At 43.6% G+C, this 25233-nt stretch overlaps 1 protein-coding gene across 5 annotated transcripts in view; it reads left to right on the top strand.

The window, feature by feature from the left end:
* The first annotated feature begins 7165 nt into the window (after nucleotides 1-7165).
* The window catches only part of ATP2B1 (ATPase plasma membrane Ca2+ transporting 1), a 59009-nt gene continuing 40941 nt past the window's right edge, over nucleotides 7166-25233 (top strand). For 4 of the 5 annotated variants that reach the window (XM_084205584.1, XM_084205586.1, XM_084205585.1 and 1 more), the window contains exon 1: nucleotides 7166-7248. The gene's annotated coding sequence lies outside the window, so the exon portion shown is untranslated. Of the gene's footprint in view, nucleotides 7249-7513; nucleotides 7598-25233 lie in introns of those variants that run through there. The other variant, XM_084205583.1, reaches the window with a different exon arrangement.

Here is a 25233-nt window from a genome sequence, read left to right as displayed (position 1 = left end):
CTTTTTAAATTAGAGTTTCCTTCTAAAGCAAGCTACATGCATATGTATGTTTTTATACTTATTTATATATACCACAACTTTGAGAGGGATCCTTGAGCCTTTTCCAAGTGCTTACATTTCCCTGCAATTTGACAGGGCATCACAAACTTCATCAGAACCACATAAAGGTGGGAGGCAGATAAACATATAGTGTTTACAAAGATCAAAGTTTTTGACATTTTCAAAACACGTTGTGATAGTTCTGGCACTTCAACCCTGCAACTCGAACCTTATTCTTAAGAAACTCCATGAACTACATCTCTTAATGGACCCACAGTCATTTTCTTCCCAGGGCCAGCTGGTCTTGCAACATTTTTAAAGACCACTGCAGGCCCTGCCAGGGCTTGGGGCTTGAACATGAAAGGCACTGAGAAATGGTTGAACAGTGAAATGGCCTGGGTTTTAACATCAAGACGAGTGAAGCACAATAAATAAACAAATTTAGGTTTTGCTGTAGATCTAATATTGAACAGATCTAAAAGCCCTTTACATGTATTTATTTTAAAATACCTTTTAGTAATCCAAGATATTTTTACTAAAATAGACACCAGCTTTAGTAATTACTAAGCCTGCGCAGCTCTCACTGAATCCAGTCAGAACTGAAGGTAACAAAATTGTCAGTGTTTGGACTGCTGTCATGAACAAAATATTTTTCTATCTTTTAATCCACTTCTCTTGTAAAACAAACTGCTTTTACTTCTGCCTAACATGTTGTAGCCTGAAGATAACCCACAGCAGTACTGTTTGTTACTAGAAGTACCCATAACAGGCTATATTCAAGCTCTGCTAGCTCAAGACAAGGCTGCCATGGTGTCCTATTGACAAAAGGGAACTTAGAGGAAAACCCTATTGATCTTTTCTACTGGTACATAACAGAAATACAGCTTGTATTACAAGAACTTAGTTAATTTTCCTCATTTTTATGAGTTGACAAGCAACATTTCGAATTATTTTTAAAACTTTGTTTCTGCTTACCTAAATATATATCACTCTATTATTACCTGACAATAGAAACAACACTCAAGGCAAGACTTTCTTCTTTTGACTGCCCATAGTCTACATTTAAAAAACTGTAAACATATTTGATTTTATACATACACATATATAAACATTTAAAAAATACTTTTGCTATAATTTATACTACTGTGGAGAGTGATTTCTTTTGAAGCTTTCATACTAGATATTTTATAGCCACACCTTTTCATAAATATCCAAATTTTGACCTTGATAATGTTCAGATCTGTATTTGTAATCTGCAAAAGATTATTCTTGAGTAAGTCTTGCAAGGCTGAGCCCAGAGATTTAAACTATTAAAAAATGCATGTGAAGTAGGTCATTAGTAATATTCTTCAAAAGCAAATTTAGGTAGGTGGGATAATTTCCTTAGAGTCTTGAAACCAGACAAGATGATTTAGAGCTGTATGTGATCAACAAAGTAAACAAATAATTTATTCGGCTATGTCCTGGTAGTCACTTATTATTTGAATGATACATTCCTAACTAAGGGAGTACAAATAAGGTAGTGCATCTCTTCTGAAAGAAATGCAGAATGGGATCTGTTACCTCTAATGACTCTTAAATGCTTCAAACCCATCTTGAAAAATTGCCAAGGGGCAGAAATGCTAATGTCTGCTGAAGGGACCTAAAACTTAACTGAACTATTTTCTTATCCAAAGAACTTAGAACTAGCATTGATAAGAGATCTTTTTCTTTTTTTTTCCTTAAGAAAATTACCCAGCACTGATGAGATCAGGGAGGGTCTACATTTATTCTTTGTAAGACAAATTTTTGTGAGTCGGGAGTGTGACTCAGACAGGTCAGTGATGTTGATCAGAGAGAGATAGTTTGGTTACTCCTTTTGCTCCTTATCTTGGGGAGAGGAAGAAAAAACTAAGTCCCTTGTCACTTGATCACAGAGGAGAGGAACACAACATTACAATTTACAAACAAGATATTCGGTCAGGATGAACTGGAATAGGTCACAAAAAGGAGTGAAATCAATGAAGCCTCACAGACTATCATCAGCAGAAAAGAGGCTCTCAAAGATAAGGCCACAGCTTCACCAGATGAGTTAGAAGGCTTAAAAAGCATCATATCTGCAAACACTCAACCTAATGAACTAAGATTTTTATTTCAATCCCGAACTGGACATACCACAAGCCCCCAAAAAGACTTATGTAGTTTGGTAAGTATAATGGGCACGCCTCTCATTTTGAGTCTTGGGGTGATAGGTGAGCTGCAAGAGCAATGTGAGTCCATACCAAGGACAGCTACTGTAAGCTGGTGCCTAAAAGCAGTTCCTGAGAAATTAAGACAGTAGTTTATTTTTAACAAAAGCTTCTAGTCAACTGGACTAAACTGCTTCCAGTTTCTGCAAGGACAGCCTTGTTTGAAACTTTGGTCATCCTTTAGGAATTCATGAATGAATTTGCCATGGGGGAGAAAGTATCAGCTCCAAACTGGGGAATTTTGGAAAAGACACGTAGGAAAAAAAGTTACATAGGAAAAGACACTTCTGTGGAGGTAGCTGGATGCTCACTGGATGCATTTGTAGTAGTTATTTACTGAGTGATAGCATACATCCATTCACCCATCATTTCTCACTTTCACATGGAGGCAGCCGTGGTCATACTATGCCATCACCAGCCATGCTTGGTTCTAATGATTTATGTCTTATCATGAAAGTCTTCACCAATGTTTCTTTTCTTTTTTTCCTGCTCCCTATAGATGTGCCAATTATTGCTCTCCCACCCAGCTCTATTTTCCCCTTCTCTCTCATGCCTGCTTGAATTCCTTTAACTGATCAAATTCTCCATCAATTCCAGGATTTATGCTTTGGTTTTTTTTGTTTTTTGTTTTTTTGTTTTGTTGAGTTTTGGTGTGTGTGGGTTTTTTTTTTTGTTGCTTCTTCTTTTTTTTTTTTTTTTTTTTTTTTTTTTGTTAATTTGCATGTAGACATCCTGCCCTTGCTCAGGAAATACCTTTCCACTCTTTCATCTGCCTTGGGACTGTAATGTTGCTGAGCTGCAGAGGTGCTCGAAAAGAACAGGCATTAACATATAAAGTCTGATGTATCTTTTTCTGATATATTTAATATACAATATACATGAAAATCGATTTGTGTAATAATACTCCTCACATTTCTTTGTTTATTCTTTTAATCTTTCACCCTCCTGATCCTGCAGTATCGCAGTAAAACAAAAAACTGAATAAAAAAACCCCAAAAAACAACAAAAAAAGTGAAACAAAATTGTTGAGACAGAAACTGAATAGAGAAAATTGAATCAACTATTTGAAATTATCATAGGCATTCTCGAAGGGAAGCACATTATGCACAAATCCTGAGTTCCCAACAGTCAAGAGGAAGAATTTTGTGCTGATAAAAATGCAAATGTTTACAGATAGGCCTCTTTCCCAAGGGTGGGGTGGAGGATTTCAAGATGAAATGGAAATACTGTTTTGTTACACAAGGTCATTGTTAGCTTGCATGGGTGAATGATAGAGCAATTTGATCATTGTGCCACCTAAAGATGAGTGAGTGGTCTATTGTTTGCCTGTCTAGGTGGCTTTTTAGTGCTTTAGGGAACAGATTGATCTTTTAGGTGCAGGGTACTAGAACAATCACAAGACATAGCCTCCAGGGCCTGTCAGGAACCAGCTCGGCCCATCAGCTAGGAGCATGGAAAACAGGAAACTTCTCCATGGTGCACTGAAGAGATTGGTCAATCAGTAGTACTGAACTGAGAATGTCAACTGGGAGACGTGTACCTGGTACAGAAACATTTGGTTCTGCAAAACCCCTGGAAGCTTAACATACTCATATCTCCTTGTTCACACAAATACTCCCCCAACTTCTCATGCTTTGTCTGTGCTCTCCACTTCCATCCAACCTAATAAACTGGCTGAGTTTGAACAGGATCAGCACTAGCAAAACAGTCAAGAAAACAGATTCAATAAAGTTAAGATCTCTATACAAACTATGAAAAGCCTGTTTTTCTCATCTCAGATCAAGCCCATAATGAGATTTTACCAAAAGTCCCCTAGTTAATACAGGAGGTGAGGTGGGCATGTAGATCTTGGTCACCTTAATAATTTTTGACCAAATATTGTAATAGAGACCAAATTGTAATTTTGGCCAAATATTGTAATATTGTAGAGCCAAATACTCTAATTCTTACTCTTATGTTAAAAGTCTCATAGTAAGTAGATTAGACACAGGCAATCTACTTATATTTGCTGGGACACATTTTCTGTGTCTATTAAATTGTTTGATGCTTCTGTTGCTAGCAAGTTGGTCATAGAATGGGCTGAAGTACTGGCACTGATTCATCAAATCTGGCCTTTCCAAATGGTCTGCAAACCACTCTGAAATTTCCTGAAATGGAACTGTTTCTTCAAAAGTTAAATGAAAGATCTCCATAATTATTCCTTTCTGCATCTTTGTTTTGCTTGCTTTATACTGTTGGTGACCTACATTATAGGGAATGTTTTCTGTTAGTCAGTCAGTTTTCTGTTATATGTCCTAATCTTCAGAAACTGCAGGAGAACCTCTTTTTCACAAAAAGAAAATAAAAATTAAAAAATCATGAAGCATGTTGGATACTGAGGATTAATTTGGAAATTTTTTAAATACTCAGGGAGAAGATTCAGTGGAAATATAAGACATTTCTCTTTATTTTCATTCAATGTGTTTCATGTTTTTATGCTATCCCTGTGTATCAATGAAGAGGAACATTAAGTGACTATTGTGTGCCTTGAAAAAATGTATCCACTTAGAGAATTCTATCATAAAAGATAATGATGATATGTACCCCTCCCACCTTGGCTTCCTTCCTGTGAAGAAAATAGGACATTTTTCCCATTTCATAGAAAAAGCACTGAAGCACAACCTACCCACCCTCCCTCAAGACAAACGGAAGAAGGTACAGACATGTACCCAAACTGCAGTGCTTTAAACACATCATCTCCTTCTTAGCTGTACCAAAGCTAATTTTATCTGCCCGAGAGCCAGGAGATATGACAGAACTGTGCAGAACACATCTGCCAGTCTTATAAAGCTGTATTGAGAAATGTAATTTCCAAGTGCCTGGGGAAGGAAGCCTCACTGAGCTACAGCCATAAGTGCAGAGGAGGGTGCTGAACTGCAAACAGAATGCAAGAGAATTTGTTTTATGTATGTTCAGATAGTTTTACATTCTCCTTCTGGAAGAAATGCAAGAAATGTCCTTAACAGAACAGTCTGCAGGATTGCTTACCTCATTATTTTGATTTTTCAATTGACCTCTAGTTATGGAGAGGTAAGGTAGTATTTTTAGCAACATTCAAAATGGGCAGGAGCCATTTACTGCTCACAGTCCCTTTTGATTGCTTCTCTTGAGCAAGGAGAAAAATGTAACAGACATTCAGGTAAAAAAGAAAGAGACAATGAACCTCAGGCAAGCCATAATAATAGCGTAGTTAGGATGATTTATTTATTTGCCAGTCCTTGTGGGCTGCTTTGTGCTGACTTCATCCTGTTGCTTTAACCCTCTAGGCTCTGCATCATCTCGGGTCTGCGACTGTAGAGCTGCATAAGCTTCTCCATTCATTTCCTTTGCAGCACTAGGATTTGAACGATAATGAAGGTGAAGCAGCGTGTTTATGGCAGGCTCAAAGAACCTGACAGCCTGGCATGCAGCTGGCCAGTCACTCGAGCGAGATGTCCAACAGAGGAGAGTGGGGGATGACAAAACACAGCTCAAACCCCCCACAAATATGTTATAGAGTGACATAGTTTGTGGATGGGTATTTTTCGCTGGGGGGAGGGGGCGGTGGGAGGTCTGCTGCTTTGGAAGAGAACCGAAATCGGGGTTTTCATTTCCAACGTAATTCCCAGTCCTGTTATTCACTTCCAGCGTCTCCCCGGACAGCTCACTCGGGCTCAAACCTTGATAACCCCATTTGTTATCCTTTCTCCAATCAAAGAGCCTTCGGCTGGAGACTTGGAAGCGCTGAACACCTGCGGCCCCCACATGTTCCCCGTTCTCCTGAGGGAGCAGCCAGGGTTCCCCGAGAGGCGGACACGCCTGACGGGAGGCTGGCTCCGGAGCTCCCTAATCCCCACGGTCGGCAGCAAGCGACACGCTGCTTCCTGCCTCTCCGGAGCCGCCAGCGGCCCCGCGCAACAGGGACCTCCTGCTGCAGCGCGCCCCGGCAGACACAGCGGAGTCTCGCCCAGGTTCCGCCGTGCTCTCCGCGCCCGCTGCTCAGGAGCCGCCAACGCGGCTCCCACCGGCTGCTCTTGGGAGGGGGAGGCTGTGGGGCGACACCGCCTCTGCCCCAGCGGGCACCGCACCGCACCGCACGGCGCCCCCGCGGGCAGGGGAGGACCGCGCCCCGGGCGCCCGGCGGTCCCTTAGGCCGCCTCCCCCGACGGCACCGCCCCCGCCCCCGGGACGGCTCCCGCCCACCGGGGCAATAGACGCGCCCCGGTCCGGACGGTGGACGCCCCTCCCTCGTGGGACCGCGGCCTCTCCCGCCGCCGGAGGATCCCCGCCCCATCGTGGCGGCCCGAGACCCACGGGCGGAGGGGCGCGTCGCGACACCCCGCGACACCCCGCCTCGCCCCGCCCCCGCCCCGCGGGAGCCGCTCGTGGCAAAGTCACCGACCCCCGAAGCCCGCCGGGCTCCATCAAACGCCGCGGCCCCGCCCGCCGACGTCATGGAAACAAGCGCGTCAGCCTCCCGCCCGCCAGTGGCGGCGGCGGCGGGCGGGCAGCGGCGCGGGGCTCCGCCTCCGCGGGCGCCGTGCCTACCGGGGCCCCGCCTCCACCTCCCCCATTGAAGACTCCGCACGTCGAGACCCCCCTTCCTCGCCCGAGAGAGGGGCCCCGTCACGTGGCCCGCACTCCGCAGGCGGCGAGGGAGGCAGCGGGGACCGGCGGCCGCGGCGCCCGGAGAGGAGGAGGGGGCGGCGGGCGCGGGCAAGTGAGTGACCGCGGCGGGCGGGCGGAGGCGGGAGGCGGGCGGATCGCTGCGCTCCGCCCCGCCCCGCCCCGCCCTGCCCGGTGGCGCCCGGCTCCTGTAGCGGCTGCTCTGCGGAGCAGGGGCTCGGCGGCGCGCTCGGCGCTGCCCGGTGTGTGCGGGGGAAAGGAGGCGGGCGGGCCCCGGGGAGCGGCGGCGGCGACGGTGGGAGCGCCCGAGAGGAGGGCGAATCGCTGATTCCTGCCGGTGAGGCGACGGGGGCGGGGCGGGCGGTCCGCGCCCCCCTCCCTCCCTCCCTCCTTCCTTCTCCTCCCCCGGCTCTCCCCGCGCCGGTGCCCCCTCCCTCCCTCCTTCCCTCCCCCCTCCTTCCCTCCCCAATTCGATCGCCGCTTCACCCCCCCCCACCCGCCCCCTCTCCCGCCCTCCTCCCGCGGCCGCAGGGCGGGGGCGGCGCGGCGGGGCCGGCCGGCCGTGGGCAGGGCGGGGAGCGCGGGGACCTTGTGCGCTCGGCGAGCGAACGAGCGGGCGGCGTCAGGTTTACGGGCGCCTCGTCCTGGCCCCCGACCGGCGGCTGTGTCGGCCCCACGGCGCAGAGGTAAGCGCGGTGGCGGCTTGGGGCGGCTCTCCTCCCGGCTGGCCGACCGGGGCGGGCAACAGCGTGGCGGCAGGTGCAGCGTTGCTCCGCTCCCGCCGCGGGGCTGCGAGCCGCTGCTGGGCTCGCTCGGGGGGCCGGTGCCGCCGGAGGGGGCTGGGTGCCGCGCTCCTGGGCTTTCGCCGGTTCTCCCCGCAGGTAACCGGAGCGTGCACCTGGCCGCCACCGTGCAGTCGGGGCACGGCATGACCTTGAGGGCAGCGGATGCGGGGCTGAGCCGCCGCGGGAGCGTACAGCCACACCGTCGGGGACCCCGCGGCTGGACGCGGCCGGCACGCCACGGCCCTGCAAGCTCCTGGCGGGCGGGCGCGCTCACGCCGTGGATTAAGGTGGTGCTCAGCCCCTGCCGCCCGCCGGGTTAAGTAGCTGGGATTAGTCCGCTGCGGCAGCACGACACCGACATCCCGGGCACTTCGCCGCCCGGCGGGGGCTGGGAGCCCGGCACCCGCGCAGCCTCGCCCGCCCGCCGCGCCCCCAGGGCTGTGTTTTTGGCCGCGGCTCGGTCGTACGCAGCTTTCCGTCGGAGCGGACGGGCTGGTTTGATTTATCGATGCCTAGCCGGGCTGCTCATCGACCGGCGCGGACGAGGAAGGGATGCGGCAATACTTCGGGTGCCGGGAGAGCGAAGCCCTGGCGGGCGTTTCGCCGCGGGTGAGCCCGTCCCCGCGCGGGGCCGCTGCGCGGCGGGAAGCGCCTCTAACGGCGGTGTCATCCTCGTCCCGGCGGTGCGTGTAACCTTTGGCTGTTGCACCACGTGAGTTTGGGAGCGGGCTGGAGCCTCCGCCGGGGATGGCTGGCCGGTGCCGAGCGCGGGAGGCAGCGCTCGCAGTGGGGAGGAGTGGGGTGGGTGTCCGCGCCGCCGTCTGCCCTGGCTTTCTGCCGAGCCCCTCGGTCAGTCGGTAAAGGATGAAGTCGGAAGGACTTAGGATTTCGAGAGGAAGATCTCATGAAAAGCGATCTGTTGTCTCCGGGAGCGTTTCCTTTAGAGCGGCCGTGCGAGTGGTGCTCGCCAGGGGCAGGAAGGGGCTCAGCCTGAGCCCGGGGAAGCGTTTAGGAACGGAGAGCTGTGGTTGAGTCTGTCCCCGGGTTCGCAGCCTGAGGGACAGTGTATTAGTTCAGCTGTAATAGGCGGTTATGTAGTGCTGTGCGTGATCCGCACTCCACTAAAGTCTTTTTTACGTTTGACTTTTTAAATGTAGGGGCTGGTGACGAGGACAGTAACAAAATTTCGGGGGCTTTTTTTCCTTGTAATTTTAAGATCCGCATTACAGCAATCCTTAAATACTTGTTATATATGGCATTTGTACATTTATAATTTAGTTGCTGAGGCTTTCTTCTCAAGGTCTGTTCAGAAGGAGCTGGTGACAGTACCTTATGCTGTGTCTGAAACTATCATTCTGAGAATGTTTGCTGCTATCCCACCTCACAATGCTTGAGAGGTGACTGGCTAGGTGATTATTCAAATCATGTCCCTTCTTAGAAGTTCCAAGCCCACTGTACTTGTGAAATATCTTCTTCATTAGTGGTTGGCAATCTTGACTTCCTGGGGAATGAAGTGAGCGTGCCTCCAGAAAACTACCCTACCACCTGTAGGAAAGCTGCTGCATCTCTAAAACATTCCTGGGTCCTAATGAATTTGGGTTAAAATAATGTGTTTTGGTACTTGGAAAGGTGTTGGTTAGATAACTTGCCAATTCCTTGGTCCATGATGCTGTGTGTTCAGAAGGTGGTAGCTGTAGCTATAGCCAGGGCCATTTTTTTTCAGCTGTTTGTGGGCACTTTTCAAGGATTTCTTCCAAACACCACAAATTGTGAATTCCATTAGAAGTAAACTTGTGTATCTTTAAACTGTTGGCTCTTCTGGCAGGAACAGCTTCCAATGTACTAGGGCTTAAATACTTATGGCATAATGAATGGAAACTCTTGGTGTCAGTGGAAAAAGTGGTCACTGAATTCAGTGAGGAAAAAAAACTCATACACTTCAATGTGAAATTTTCAGTCTGGAAGAGCATCATTGTGTGGTTCGGTTTATTGCTGCTCCTACTGATGATTATGGTGACTGACCCAGGCTGACTTAGCTGAAGGAAATGTGAATGAATCCCGTGTTGTGTACAGATACTTGCAGGTTTTCCCAATCAATGTTCCTATGTCAGTGCTAAATTGCAACATTATTACTTCTCTCCACCCAGAGAAAAACACATGGAAACCATGAGGATCATTCAAATGATACAAGTCAAAACTAATTTTAAAGGGAATATTTGTAAGCACACATACTATTACTTTTGGATATTAAGCAAACGTTTTTAGGAATTTAAAGCCAAAAACAAGACTTCTTCACATTAACATTGAGTAAACTGTTTATCAGATTCTTACACAAAGTTGCATTACATACAGTGGTGCAAGGAAAGGATCCCCGTTCGTGTAATACATATTCTACTAATAATCTGGGGGCAATCCTGCAAATTCAAATCCACTGTAGTCCAAAGGAAGAGTCTCATTTAGAAAGTCACTCTTTTGTGGACCACAAAATATAGAGAAGTTATGTCAGCTGTTAGAATCGCAAACAACTAAACTGTTTTGTAGAAAGCTTCAAGGGAAATTCAGAGGCTTGAAAGTGTCCTGTAGCAAAGGCACAAAGGTCTAGTAATTGCTTCTATTATCTTTATTTTAGCTGTTTGAATTTATTTGGAAAGAAGAATGTGATAAATGGCAGGTAATCATGAGATGATAGAAAGAAGGAAGAGATATAGGCTGGATCTGCTAAAGCCACCTCCAAAACAGATGCTTTGGAAGAATTAACTTCACCAACATTTAAGATTTTAGAGCTGGGAACTTACTATTAACTGGCAAGTTCAAAATGAATGTGGCAAAACAATCAATAACATGCCATAGCAAGAAAGTCTCCCTTGACATGAGGGTGGACAAGATAACCTAAAGTATCTTCTAACTCGAATTTCTTCCATTAAGGTAGACTAAATATTAATGGCATTCTTTGCCACTGAAATGTGACCTCACTAATGTCTTTCAGTGTTTGAACTCTTTATTTTTATATATATTTTCTTCTGTTTTTAAAAAGAAAATAATACTAGTGAAAAAAGGGATTTGCATTTTATTTAAAGGTGAAGTCAGATTTCAGTTAGCCAAATTTGATGCAGAATAGCGAACAGCTATGATTAGCCCTGGGCATTTAAAAGTAAATATATTTTGAGAAATAAAGACTGCTTGAATCTATAAGAGATCTCTGTTATAGAAATGCATGCTTACTTTATGACAAAAGGATCAATAAAACTGCAGTAATAGTCTTAAATTTGTATTCTCTAGTATTCTCTACTTGTCTTAAGTAATAATAATATTAAGACTTGTTAAAAGTTGCAGTTCAGGAGATAAGGATCTTTCTCTATAGAGTATTTTAATTAAAAATGAGATAAAATCTAGGAGGTGCAGAATTGTGTCTAAAAGCTAGGATTAGCTCTGCCTACTGGCTTTCTAGAGTGTGTGCAATGGTCTCAAGCAGGTTTTTTTTTTGCTTTTTTATTCAAACCTGTTAAATTTTCTCGGAAGACATTTTTATTTCTTGCAAAGTTTAACAGATAGAAGAACAAGGGAGGCAGGAAAGATGAGGTGATACTGTTGCTGGATTGAGGAAAAAAAAGTGAACCTATGATACTTGGTGTAGAGGATGGGTATTTCTCACGAGCATTAAGATTTACTAATTTGTTCAAAATAGCTTGCCTTTTTAAAGATTGGATTCCTCCACTTTTCAATACCTAATGTTAGTGTTCTCCTAACTTAGGGTCAGTTTGCTGAAAAGACCATGTTTCATTAACTGAACAGCAGAGTGATAAAAAAGTTAGATTTTATTTTGTTCATGAAGCCTTCCAAACATCTCTTAATGCATGTGAAAAATAAAAACGTGTTCAGCAGTTTCACACAGAAGATGTGAGCAGTATAGAAGGAGGATTTCCAGGAGGTGACTTGTACTATGAAATCAACAGGCAAAATATTAGACTAACCCATCTTGAAACAGTTGCACCTACTCAGAATGTAATTCCTACACAGACACATGGTGTTGTCCAGTTTGTCTTTTATTTTTAAATTATTAGTCTTTCAAGTATTGTTAATTAAAATGAATTTCTAGCTTTTATGACAGTTTTCACTTGATATGAGCAGTATCTTTGAAGGAGCTGTCTGTTCTAGCTATTGGTATTCAAGTAAACATTATGAAAATTATTTCTGCTGCCACTTATAAATTTTACTCTAACTGACAGATGACAGCAGGAGGTGTTATTAGTTTAATTTTGGTGAATTGCAAAGTAGGTACGAGGCTTTCTCCATTGGTATTTCAAAGGTCTTGTGGGAGAAGAAATCTAAGGAAAATGTAGGAGGCATTTAAAAAAGAAATCAGAAATAGCTTTGGAAATAAATATAACTTATTTTTTTGTCCAGTAAGAGATAATATGTAATTGCTGTTACAAAGCAGACAAATAACATATGCCTTGCCTTTGAAGGGGAATGGACTGAGAGAGAGAATATATTCCTCCTTTCTGGTGTTGGCAAGTGCACTGTGCAGTTAAAGCGTGCATAGATCCATATTGAGGATGACATATAATGGTCACCCTCCATAGTGCTGGCCATTATGTCTGGCTGGTTCTGCCACTTACAGCATGACCAGTCTCAGTGCTAGGGGTAGGTGGCCTTGGCTTTTTGCTGGCTTAACCTGATGCTGCTTTGTAGATGAGAGTTAGGTAATTTTCTGCATGGCTTCCTATGGACTATTTTCTGCATGGCTTCCTTACAGTGGACTGCAGTGGTTTGCATGTCTCATTTTTCTTAATATTGTGTATGAGCTGGATGTTGCCTTCATTCCCAGTGAGCACAGGAAACACCATGTTCTTAAAACACACTTCTGGAAGCCTATCACTTGTAATCTGCTACCCTTACTTGTGCCCTTATATTCACAGAAAGATAAGGTAGCAGCAGGGAAAACAACACTATTGGTTTCTCACCACTTGGTGTACAGTGTCTGGTCCTGTACGGAGGAGGCCCAGGATGTACCATGCTCTGCACAGTTGATAGCAACAAACCCCAGCTCAAGGCAGGAAAGATGATTCAGCCCACTCTGCTTTAAGCAGCTATCTAAGTTCTGGGACGTGCCCCAAGAGTTATAGGGGTGTGCTCTTTTCCTGCTTACATTGTCATTAAAACTTAAACTTTCATATTAATTTTAAAATTTTGAATCAAAGATGAACTTAGTCACTTTTGCCTTACGCACACCAGTGAAAGAAACCCAGGTGCTCTTTGGTGGAGTGTTACAGATGTGCCCTTATGTAGAAATCACATAACTTTCTCTGCACCTGTTATTTGACCAGTGACTGGTGGCTTGTCTGCATGGCTCTTTCAGGATTGCCCCTGTGTCTCTGCAAATACAAGGATGTGTTGCTTGTGGTGTGTATTTTGGCTTCTGTCTAGATTTTAAATAAAACAACTGGTGACTCCATATGGGGATAGGAGGAAGAGTCACTAGCTGTGTTTGGTGGAGTTTTTGCACTGTAGAAAGAAAAAACCATAGTGCTATGGTCTTTATTGAAATAAGGAACTTAGGCCAGTAGCAATAAAAAAGCCTTGTAGCTACAGCATGCTCTTTTTAAAGAATATTGTAGAGCGTTCTAATAAGTTGAAGGTGGTCACTGTGACTCTGCAAAAGCTTGGAAAACATTTGGTTTTGTATGGTAGGTGTTTCAAGAGATTTGAATGTCTTTTAAGTCCCCAGCAAAAGATGTGTTAGTCACTTCTGTTAATATGTTTGATGCTTTTTTAATATTCCAAAGTTTTGTCAGACTTTTATGATGGCCTTCTTAAGCTGCTGGTTGGTCAGCATAATCCAAGAGTCTGGGGACAGAGAGAGCATAATTTGTAATTGCCTATTTGGCTTGTCACTGCGAGTGCAAAGTTTCACTGGCTGGCTGAGGTCACCTCATGGCTACTTTCGTTTCCATCTTAGCCTAACTGCAATAATTCCCCCCTCTTTTGTGCCATCTCTGCCACTTTGAATCTACTCAAAGTAGGCCACTAGATGGTTTGTTACACAATCTTTGTGCACAAATTGGTCTCTCCAAGGTGAGAAGTAAAGCTCAGATGAGGAAAGCAACACGAATCTTTGGATTGATGGTTGGGAATGTTCCTCCTTGTGGTGCAGTCATGTGAAACCATTCCCTGGAGAGTATTGACCTTTTCACGTGGGAGAACTTGAACTTATTGTTTTGATGGGAGAGTGGTTTGAGTGCCAGTTTTCAACTAATGGTGTTCCATAAAAGCGTATTTGGGTTTAAACACAAGAACTATATGCCTAGGTGGTTTCTGATACTACAGTAGAGTAAAAGAAATTTTGCTTGTGTTGAGCACCAAGACTTGTTTTCTGATGTTGTTACATAGAGAAGACCAAGTAGATAGTGACAATAAATGGGTAGAAAAGGTGGCAGGTAACAGTAAATGGGTAGAAAATTTAGCCCTTAGACTGTTTTGGTGTTTTTGAATCTCTTCTGGTCATTTAGATCTAGTAGCTAGTAGATCAGGATCTCAATATACATATATTGAGCAGGAGTTTTTTCTGTTCCATCCAGGTGCTACTGCTATCAGTATTGATGTTGCATTTCAAATTGCTTTATATTGCTTGGATCTGCCAGTTTTTCTTCACTTGGGAACGAAGCTGGTGCAGAACTTCATGAAGCCTATGGAACATAGTGCAAATCAATGCTTAAATTAGAGCAGTGTCTACCAGCCTCACTCAGTTGAGGTTGTATGAAACAGGAAATGATTTAAACTAGCTGTCAGGGTCTGTGCCAGATGGCTTTCAAATATGCATAGTTGAGACTGACAGCTGGAGGGAGTAGGGAAGGTGCTTTACCACTGCTAGCACAACTGCTTTACTTCTGCTTTATTAATAACACAAATCCTTAGAGTTTGTGTTCACCTACTTCTGCTCTGCAATCCAAGTAGCTAACATTGACAGTGATTTTTCTTATTCCGCAAAGAGCATGCTTTGCATAGTGAGACATCTTGACATCTTCACAAAGTCTGCTTTCAGATGCATTTTGATAATAGGTAGATCTTGTGGTGGTGACTGCAGATCTAAGGATTTGTTCCTAAACTAGAGCTGCATTTCTCAAGTGAGTTAAAAGAGATTTGGGAATAACAGACTAAATTCTCTGGGATTTGAGAAAGGCACGGTCTCTTTTTCTGGATTTGTGTGTATGTGTGTTGTTTACTGGTAGTGGAGGCACTTGCAATGAAGCTATCCTTCATGTAGAGTCACTCACTCTGCAATGCATACCAGGGTATGGGAACCTTTTGAAAGAACTTTGGTGCAAACACACACATCCAAAATTAGATGCCAGCATATAAAGCAGCGGTACATGCTAAGTCTTGCTTGTGAGCAAGTAATTTGTGTGTGGCTTTCTTTTTTTCTTATTGATCCTGGTGTTGCCAGGCACTGGACAGCAGCTCCTCAAACCATATTAGCAAAATTATTTGTAAAAACTTGTCTTGGTTGTGAGAAGTCTGACATCCCAAAGCTGTGTTGTGCTACCTTCTAACACTGGAAATTGATTTACCAGATGGAAAAATACAAGGGATGTATGCTTAAGGGGAGTACTTCATATTTTTTGGGAAGATAGTTGAACATTCTTGACAGATGAACCTCTCATTCCAAAACTGCAATGCTGAATTTGCATAGGCTCAAAGCTTTATATTTACCTTCTATCGACAGTCAAATCTAAGGCTAGAGAAATTTTTATGGAGAATAAGGTTGTGTCTATAACCCTGGGCAAAATGCTTTGAACTGGACAAAGTTGACACATGTTACTTTGGGGCAGCCATTGTAAAACAGGCCAAGCTCCTGATGGGGAGCTGCTCAGGGCCCGTCCTGAGCATTACTGAGCTGACACAGTACAGACACTTCTGACAGGCTTTCCCCTTCAGTGTCACAGTTGGCAGAAGCTGAAAATGGTGACGTGGCTGTAGGGCTACTGCATGGCCTGGATTCCTGGAGTCAGGTTGAACAGGAGAGCTGAAGCTGGCTGGCACCTGTGCCCTATCATGGGGACGAGGATGCCTGCAGGAAAGGTCTTGGCCACCCTGCAGGACAGGGAGCCCGAGCCAGCTGCAGGGCTCTCCTGCGCTGGCAGGGACTGGCCCACAGGAGCAAGAGCGTGACCAGCGGGTTTTGTCTTCAGTCCTTCTTGTGAGGCCACATCCAAGAATGGTGCCTTGTTTGCACCTCTGCTGACAGATGATGAGGGGCTGTCCTGTGGAGAGAATTAGAGGGAGGTGGCTTTGCTTGACCTGGGTGGGGGAAGGCTGAAGAGGGACCCTGGAGATGGTCTGTGCTGTGGGCCCTGCAGGAAAGGTGCAGCTGGGCTCGTCGTTTTCCCAGGATGACCGTGGGGGTGTGGAGAAGAGCTTCCATGATTGACTTGAGCTGGTGAGGCCTGTGCTGGCTGGAAGGGGCCGTCCCTGTCACCGTGTGACCTTCAGGAGGAACCGCCGGTGTGGCTGCTGTCTTGCTTGTCACCGGTTCTCATCTCGGGCTGTCCCCTGACCTTGAGGTCAGGTGAGCGGCGCTGCTGGCGCGGGGCTGTACCTTCTGGCAGGAGCACAGCCCTGTGTATTCCTAAACTAACTGTGAAGCCACATCCTTCCTCTTGCTCTGACATGGCAGTGCAGCTGCTTGATATGCGAGTTCAGCCCGGCCGACTGTGCTTAACTTTGGCAGAGCAATCCTGGCCACTTACATAAGCGTCTTAAAAAACTGAAACCAGTCACTCTGGGCTGCTTCTGTTGCTGAAGCGACGCAAGCGCATCAAAGATGAGATGCATGTGACGATTTTAGATCATGTCCTAGGTGGCTAAATATAATATTTTGATAGATATGTTTGAATTTATCCATTGCCTATTTACAAAAAGCACCTGAAGTGCCTACCTTAGAGGCAGGTGCTCCCATTTGGTCAGGTCAATCTTGCATATGATGGAAGGAACGTAAAGCTTTAACCCACGGAATGCACACAGGGTTCAGAACTTGAGATGGACCGTTCAGGTGGTTAAAACAGGTGATGGGGAAGAGCACAATTTCAACACTGACTTTTACATCTGCTGCATGCTGTCTATTGCCAATTATTGAAGTACTAAATGATGGGGAGTGATTAATGCTAGGATCGGTAGTTGTTCAGCTGTGTACTAAATGGAAGGGTTTCAGGTTAAAAACTGAGATAACAGCAAGCCTCTGTAGATCCTTAAAGGCAGCTGTAGTAATTCAAAAGTATAAAATTCTGTGGAATTTGCTGTAGAAACTTCACCAAGAGGAAGGATGCTCATGTTTCAAGGGGCTTTTCAGCCCTTTCCCCCACACCCTACTTACTTTATATAAACGGATCATGTGTCTTAAGTTGCTCAGTGGAACCCTAATGTCAGCCTCTCAAATGTGAAGTGTGCTATAAACATAGTTAGCTGGGAGCTTAGCAAGGCTCTAGTTGCCGGATGAATTAGAATTTGTGGTGTATTTCCTGCGAGTGTGGTTTCATATTTGCTTCACTCAAGCAGGTTCAGTGTAGTTCTGTGCCACGTTTTGAGTTGGCACTGGCATTGGATTATCTGTGTGGTGAGTGTGGTTAGATAACCATTCTGCCTGGAAAAAATAGCATTTTTACTATCTGTAAAAGACTTCATGTACCTGCAGGAACTTCACTGTTGTCACAAGAGACTGCAATAACTTGGGGAAGTAAGGTATGATCAGAGTGGTTGGTGTGCATCCTGACACTTGATCGTCACCATGTTTGTGATGGAAGAAACATGGCTTTCCTTGCTGTGGTTGCTCTGCAAAAAATGTATTGAGCAGCCTAGCTGGAGTCCTGGGAACCACCCAGGCACAGCACACAAATAGAGAACACTGCAGGAGCTCTGACTTTCAACAGCAAAACTGTGAGGTGGCTTGGTTGCATGATAAAACTTTTTAGTCAGCTATAAAATATCATGTAAGCTCTGTAAGATGGGAACCAGCTCAACCCACTCTGACTTACTAATTTTGTGAATCTGCCATGTGAAAATGAAGCTGAGAAGTGAATACCACTTTCTTGTAGATGGGGAGAAGAAACAGCCATCTGATTTGCTGAAGGGTGGTTCTTCTATTTTTAAAACCTGAAACAAGTGAAGGCTAGATTATGTAGCTACAGGCACATTCTTCTTCAGAAGGTAGTAATCAAAATCTAATGATTAAAGCTGTCAAAGCTTTTTAAAGTTCATGTGAAGTTTAAGATGATGGAAATTTATCTTTTCTTTGGGAGGAGGAGTGTTTTGCTGCTCTTCTAGAGGAAACTTTAAGACAAAGGCATTTATTGCACTTGTATGACTTTCTTGTATACAGACTTCTAAATAGTGAAACTTAAAAATAGCCACCCAAAAAATTACTTGATGAATGCTTAAGATTAGAAAGAATTTTATATGAGCTTAGCCTCATACCAACAAGTTAAGAAATATGAATTTTATTTAAGAAAAAAAAAAAAATCCAGTCAGTTTTGTAGACTAAAAACGTGGGTGTCTGTTTGTGGAGTTTTTGCCAGGAAGGTATGTTGGCCTGTAGTTTTGGGTTCACCTCCATGAGGTGATGGCAGCAAACTATCAATCTGTCTGCTCAAAGCCCATTTCTCTTTCCAAAACTGTTTCCACAGCCGCCACTGTGTCAACACCGTTCAGTCATAATTGTCAACTCCAAAGCAGGCTGATCAATGGAAATGCTAAATAAAGCAGCAGGGCTCTTGCCTCAGAGGCTGTGTGTAAAACCAGATTTGCCAGGAGATGTGTGCCTCTGTGAATATCAGCAGAAAGGCTCACTGTTTGTTACCTTCTAGTCCAACACTGCTATGTGCCTTCAGGGCTCCTTTGCTTGAGGTTGTCTTGAACTCTTGAGTTTTTCACCTTGTCGTCCAAGTGAAGTTGTTTTCTAAGAAATGGGCAACCAAAAGGGTTTCGTTTTTCAGAAACTGAGAGTCAGTGGAATCCATAGGAATAAAAACAAGAATTGCAGCTATGTGATGGTTTTGGTTGTTGAGTTTTTGGTTGTTGGTTTTTGTAAAAATTTTTTTAATGCATTTGAAGCATCAGACCTCATGGTACCTGTTGGAACTGTTAGAATTGCTCCTGCCATTCATCAGGTATGAGACTTTTAAGATGTGACAGCTGGTGGAGGATCAGAAACGAAATACCAACTCTACTGCCCATTGACATACATGTCCATGAAAGACTGAGGAAGTTCTTGGCATGCTTTAACTAAGTGCATTAGATTTGCAGGCACAGCTCTTTTAGTGCTTTCTTACAAGGTATCTTTTTCACAGCTGATAAGTAAAATGATGTCTGTACTCCCTCTACTGGCTCTGCAAAAGTAGCTTTCATGAGCTTAAATAGCTGAGTAGCACCTCTTACAAATATGCCTGTGTGTAATTCTGAGCTAAGAACAGTTTAATGAATAGAAGAAGGATTTTCCTGAAAAATGGGTCAACAAATAGTTCCTGAAAGCCAATCAGGTGTCTCAGATGCTATCTCCTGCTATAATGGTAAACACTGGTGTTGTATATACCTTTGTAATTGTAGTCTGATCTGTTTTTGTGTATCAACAATTGGATGGGGCTATCCATTAAAATGCTTGTACATCTGGTTATACATCTAAGCTCTGCTTTTATAGGTATTGTGTTCCATATGTATATGAAGAGCTATGATTAGAAGCCTCAGATGGGGAAAGAGAACGTAGCTATTTCCATAAATTTGAGTGCCATATACCTTTATTTGCTTATTCTGAGACTACTTGTTTCTTTCTATGTGCAGAGATATTAAATATAAAAATTGTTAGCCAGAATGGAAAAAGTTTGGGCTTGAACAACATCTTGGTATATATAGGTGTTGTGAACATCATCAAAACAATTGCACTTGGAAATCAATAGACATCTTTACATGCCAATGTAGTTCATTCTGTTATCTTGTTTTCTGATACTATTATTCTATTATACTACTGCTCTGGTTATTTTTAGTTTGTGGAATTCAGTGACAGTTTAACAGTTTCAGGGAACTGAAAGAGCAACCCACCCTTATATACTGGTCAGTAACCAGATAAGTGGTATAATAACCCAAACTGCCTTTTTACCATTTGCCAGTTCAAAACATCTCTGAACAAGAACCTTTGAGCCTTGTGACGTGGAGTCTGGCTTCTGGTTGTGAAGTCTGAGGAGATTTTCTGGATTTTTGACCCTGCAAGATGCATTTCCTGTCTTTTGTCCAGACACTTTACTTGTATAATTCATAACTGTCAAATATACCAGAACAGTAAAAAATTGAGCAAACTCAATTAAGAATTCAGTTCCTCCTGCTGAATTTCTCTTTGGGTGTACCTGTGGCTGTCTGCACGTGTCTTCAGGCACTGCTGTACTGAGAAGGGGCTTTTTGGCTGCAAAGAAACCCAGACAGTTGCCCAGGCCTTCACACTGAGGTTAGAACAAGTCATCTTCTCAAAACAAGTGTGTTCCTCCTACCAAATATGCTCTTCCTCACCCAGCTATGGTGGATTAAGTTCCTGAAGTTTATCCCCGTGACTTGGCTTATGATCAGAATTCAGAGTTTTACTGCCATGCTCAATATTTTTTTTTAATGTCATAAGTTCCATTTTAATAATCATGTAAATTGACAAGTAAACCAAAGATTGTGGACCTCCATAATTAAATTTAGGCCATTAAATTTAGCTCGGCAATGTCTGCCTTCAACCCTGGTCTTGTCAAACAAGAACAATGGAGGATTCTCCATGCACAGGAAAACGTATCAATTTTATAGGAACATCTAATAGTACATTTCAGAATCTCCAAATTAAAGAGTCAGAGAATCCTGATCTTAAAATATCTTAAAATAACAAAATAGCTTGGTTTAAGCTTCCTGTGGGCAATTTTGCCATGATTCAATTGTTTAAATACTTGCAAATATTTAAATACTTGAAAATATTTGCTCTGTGAAAAATACTCAGTGACAGCTGATGGCTTATTTTAATAATAATTGCTCAACAACAAGGTAAAGTTTTAGTATCTACCTACTTTTTCAGTTTTAAGAACGAAAGCTGTCTTGAAAGCTGTTTAGCTTAATTATGTGCCTGAAGCATCACATGTCAAACTAGATTGCGACTTTGACAGACGGCTGTGTAACTGCCTAAAATTGTTTGTGCTTTTGCACTTAATTTGATTCTGGATTCTGACTGTATACTCTTTGATCACATTGCTGACTTCCTTTATTAGATAACTGTTTAGACACCAACAAAATTAGTTATTCCACCATCCCCCCCAAACAAAACCCCAAACAAGCCAACCTTTACTGTAATTTCATGATGTATTGGTTAGAGCAGAAGATTTCAAAGGCAATGGATACATGTGCAAAAATCTGACTCCTGTAGCAGGGGTATGGCACACTAAGTAGCAACTTGCTATTAGTAACCTAGAGCAAGCTGCTAGAGACTGGTAACAAGTCTGAGTGCAACATACAAAACTACATATGAAAGTTCAGTATAATGCATGGCTTTTGTCTGAAGGTGAATTGGGAACATTTTTATAAGCTGTGCTGCTATGTCTGAATAAACATGAAGGAGACTTAAGAGTCCGTTGATATAAATTTTTGTCTCTCTCAAAGCATCCCTTTCTTTGAGAAAAGGAGGAAATAGAAAACAACTGTAAAATCAAACTAAAAAATTAATAGGTTAGAGACTATGGTAGAGCTGGGCTGTCAATCTGCTTGTCACAGTGTACAGCTTTGAATTCGTGTGTAACTTAAATGACCCAAATTCAAAACAACTTTGAAATGAGGTGTATGGTTGGTTTTCACTGTGTAGGACTTATTCATTAACTTTCTCTTCATCTTCCTTACCAATGTTTTCCTTACCTCAGGTCTGAAAGTGTGAATAACAAGTCTGCTACTTGTTACTAGCAGATTACATACTTGCACCAGTTTTTTCTAAGTCTCGTCTATATCAGGTAGGATTTTTTTTGAAAGGCTACTAAAATAATGCCTAATTATAGAGGTTTTCAGATGGCTTCTTTCTATATTTGCCTTGATAAACTAATTAAAATAAATAATCTTAATTGGGACTGAAAAGCAGGTTTTTGGAGAACAGTCCTAGCGCAGCTGCTTCCTAGTAGTCTGCTCTCTCTTCTCCAAATGCTCCGTGTCCTTCAAGTCTACGGGTCTATTGAAAGAGCTGAGAAACCAGCTGATGGCATCCTTTGAGGAGAACAGGGATACAGGAGTTTGCTAAGGAAAGCGGAGCAATAGGACCAGAGAAGGAATCTCCCAAAATTACCTTCAGAAAAACTGAGTCCCTAACTGTGGCAGTTTGGGTAATTTGTGCTATATTTTGCTTCATGGTGCTGTGTCATTTTTTTTGGCTTTTTTTCATGATACTTTATCTTCTCAGTCACTTCCCTCCACTGGGGAAACAGGCATTTCACTGAGTATTACTAGCCTCAGGCTAGAGGAAGCTCTTGTCTTCTTTATTCTGCTTTACCTGCATGCTGCATAAGAAAAACTTGTAAGTTGCAGGGTTTAGGTTAAAAATACAGTTGGCTTCTGGCTTAACAAGGTCTGTGAGCCCCTACTCAGCTGCATAGTGAAAGAATCCCATGCTGAGCCGAGGTGTGATACAGTCAGGCGTGCAATGGTGCTGGTCCTTTGAGGAAGTCTGTTGGAAGCCATGAGCTGAACACACAAATCCTGGTTATTTAAAGAGTTTGTGCCATCAGCACTTATAACATGCACAATTTCAGCAGGATGCTTGAAGTTTGTCACTTGAGTGGAGAAGCTGATGCTGCCTTTTCCAATTCCCTTTCTTCAGAGATACTGTATGCTTTTGGTATCACTAGAAACAACATGATTGATTAAGTTGCACGCTATTACAATGTGGCACTGCAAAACAAACACTTGTGGGAAGTACCTTTCTGCAGAAGGAACAAAATAGGTCTGGCTTTGTTGAGACAGAATGACGACCTGCAGTCTTCACGGGTGGGTTGTCTCTTGGCCCTGAGGGTTGGCTGCAGCTGAACAACGAGCATTTAGCTGTGCTAAATGCATAAGGCTCTCCATCCAGATACCATCGTTTGGAAGGACAGATATTAAACTTGCTAAACTAGCAATTGCTACTGAGGATTCAGAGCTACCTTAGCAGAAGACTGACAGCTTGCTGTGCGTGCCAAAGGTGGTTATGCTGCAGGCATCAGAGTGCCTGCTGGTTTGCCACTTCAGTTCTGCTGCCCTTGTGCTTTGGTAGGGCAGGGGAGTGATGGAATCTGGTAGCTGAGCCTCAGCACAGTGTAGGTTCAGCTGGTTGCGATGAAGTTCTTCAAGGCACAGCCTTTCTCCACCTAGAGGAGCTGTGCCAGAGCTAAATTAGACACCTAGCTCACCTCATAATTTGAATGATTGCTGATTAGACTGGAAGCAGAGCTGTCTGCGCAGTGCATTAAGATCCAGTGATGCTAGTGAAGACTTAAGGCCTTTGGCTTATGGGAACAGGCATAGGACTTATAAATATTATCATGGAACATGGTTTTATTTTCATTTTTTCTAAGTTGCTTTCTTGTTTCTAATTAATCAATCAAGCACTGATGTCTTTCTGACCTAAAGAGTTAGACACAATGAAGTGCTTCACAACTGAAGACTTCAGAAATGGAGCTGTTTTTGTTAATTGCACATAGCCAGTTTGTATAGCAATTTTATGTAGCCTACTGAAACTGAGAAATTAATTAAATTTACTAAATCTGCTTGAGCCATTGTCTGGCAGTCACGCGAATTTGCTTTTCAGTCCAAACAGTGTCTGCCCTTCACTGAAAAGTTATGTACCATGCTATTTTTTTAGTGGCAACTCGGTTGACTTGTGTCTGGGTTTGCTCAACCCACTTCAACTTGAAATAACAAGGGACGAAGAACCTTCCCTTGAAGGGAGATTTAATGTTATCTTAAAGGTGGCAGCCATATAGTTCTGTGATAAAGATGCTTCTAGCATTAGCTGAATGGCTGAATGTGTGTCTTGTCCCTTAAGCTGGCATATCCACATTGCTTGAGTGACTTGTACAAATAAATGAGCCCCTCCTGGTGCCTTGTGGGAAAAATTGTTCAGACAGTAGAAATGCTGCTATTTAAATTTTTCCACTGAGGTGGGGGAGATCCTTTTTGGATGGCAGCTTTCTGCACCACACAGCTACAAGTAGCCCAGTGTGGAACCATGAAATGCATAGCAACAATCACAGCTAGTGGGAAGATGGGGGCTTGGGACCATGGCATGGTGCTTTCTTGCTCCTTGGATCCAGGAGGGGGGGCAGATTTCATGGCTAGGAAAAAAATTATTTGTTTTTAAAGATCATAGAAGTACATGGAGAAAGGGGGAAAAAAAACCAACAAAAAAAAAAGGAAAGTGGAAAAAAAAGCATTAGTAAAGGAAAACCATTTGAAGCACTGTATATCCCATGAGAGATGGACTTAGAGCACGACCCAGAATGAAAGACCTTCTCTCAGAGGCTGAGGTGCCATAAAGAAGAGTAGAGAAGCACACAAGAAATGTGTGTTCTGGGCCCGAGGTTGCCTGTGTGCCTGTTGCAGCAGCAGAGCTCCCATACTCTGTTACTTCATTAATGCAGTTGGCAGAGCCCGTGGCTTTTCCCAATGCAAAAGGATAAGGGTGGCAGGTGTAAGTTGCAGCATTGTTAGTGTCAAATAATGAGAGCTGCTTCAGGACCTCTGTGAGTGGGAGTGTTACAACGTGTCCCTGAAGCACAGCCATACCTTTGGTCACCTGAGGATGTGACAGACTCGCTGCTTTGTTGGTTACAAAGTGCCGTGATGGGAATGGCAGCTTTGTGCATTCTGTCTGCTAACACTGCTTATATATTCTCTGACTGTGTTGAAGAAACAACTCCTGAGAGAAGTATTTATTATCTTATATTGGATAGTGGGCTGTCATGTGTGTACTGCTCACAGAGCAGTTAATTTGCCATCATTCTACACACAGTTGCCAATAGCTATATTGCAGTAATGCTTCAATGTATGTACAACTACCCCAGACCAGCAACCAACCCTGCATAAATGAGAAACTTTGGAGTAGCTAGAAGTGTGTGACAATGCAGGGAGCATGACAACTTAGCCTTTAAGTGGGTGTCAGACATCAGAGAGATGAAAAAGTATTATCATGAGGAAAGACTAGTTTTGAAACTGGAGATGTCCCTGAAGGATAAAGCAATATGTAGCCTTACAAAATTGTAAAATATGTCAGATAATACCATGAGGTGAAGCCTACTGAACATGCTTCTCACACAGAACCAGAAAGAGGAGGGCCAGGAGAATGGACTAGTGAGCTAAGCTCTCAAAACTTATCAAAGAGCTAAAGGGATGACCAGTATAATCATAATAAAGAATTTTGTGAGAGATTTCACTCTTGTGTTTCTGCAAAGATGTACACTGGATTTTCAAATTCAAATATTGAGGTAAAAAAACCCTTACCAAACAAAAAAAACCCCACA

This window comes from Fringilla coelebs, assembly GCF_963513975.1.
Source record: "Fringilla coelebs genome assembly, chromosome: 5".
Lineage (NCBI taxonomy): Eukaryota > Metazoa > Chordata > Aves > Passeriformes > Fringillidae > Fringilla > Fringilla coelebs.
This window is presented reverse-complemented; position numbering and strand designations above follow the sequence as displayed.